This window comes from Triticum dicoccoides, chromosome 7B, assembly GCF_002162155.2.
Source record: "Triticum dicoccoides isolate Atlit2015 ecotype Zavitan chromosome 7B, WEW_v2.0, whole genome shotgun sequence".
Classification (NCBI taxonomy): Eukaryota; Viridiplantae; Streptophyta; class Magnoliopsida; order Poales; family Poaceae; genus Triticum; species Triticum dicoccoides.
This window is the reverse complement of record NC_041393.1, coordinates 42779758-42780533: the sequence shown is the minus strand read 5'-3', so window position 1 is coordinate 42780533 and position 776 is coordinate 42779758. Positions and strand designations below refer to the sequence as shown.

Sequence of the window (776 nt, the reverse complement as noted above, 5' to 3'; positions counted from 1 at the left end):
GAGAGAGAGAGAGAGAGAGAGAGAGAGAGAGAGAGAGAGAGAGAGATCTATGGTTCTTTTCTCTAATGAGGGCTCAAACCAAGTAACTTGTGAAGGTTCTGATGACTCTTAGACGATGTGTGTCTTCTATACGGTTAGGATCACTTGGAAGCTTACGAACTGTGGAGGAGCCTAGCAGTTTGTGAAGTCAAGGAGATCACCTACTTCATGTTAAGACCCTGTGTGACGTCTTAATGCAATCGAAGAAAGCAAAAAAAAGTGTACCTCACCCGAAAAAAAGAGTACCCCAGCGAGAGTTAATGGGCACAGTGCACTGTATACACGTACACATCATTTTTCTGACGACCAAAACCCGTACCTTGATGAGAACCCTGTGGACGTCGTCGCCCACCACCTCGCACTCCGGCACGACCGCGGGGCGGCCGGCGCCATCGCGCAGCACCACCTCCCGGCGGTGCGGCTCGGCGAACGAGAGGCTGGGCCCGGCCGCCGCGCGCGCGGCCTCCGACGCGTCGAACCGGAACACCCCCTCCTCCAGTATCGGCACCCACACCATCGCCGCCGCCATATCGGTCCGCGCCGTAGCTAGCATTAGCAAGCGCCGGCAAGACACGGAGGAAGGTTCGCGCGCGCTCGGGCGAGGCGAGGAGCTCCCAGCTGGGGCGCGAGCCTCTTGTACAGGGAGCCGCTTCGCTTTGCTTGCGTGGATTCGGGTTTGTTTAATGGGACCAGGTGGACTTGACCTGCTCGCTTGCGTGGATTCGCGTCGACTCGAG

General features: G+C 57.6%; 1 pseudogene; it reads right to left on the bottom strand.

The window, feature by feature from the left end:
* LOC119338869 overlaps window positions 1–556 on the bottom strand; it is a 15037-nt pseudogene extending 14481 nt beyond the window's left edge.
* Between the last annotated feature and the right edge of the window lie 220 nt (window positions 557–776).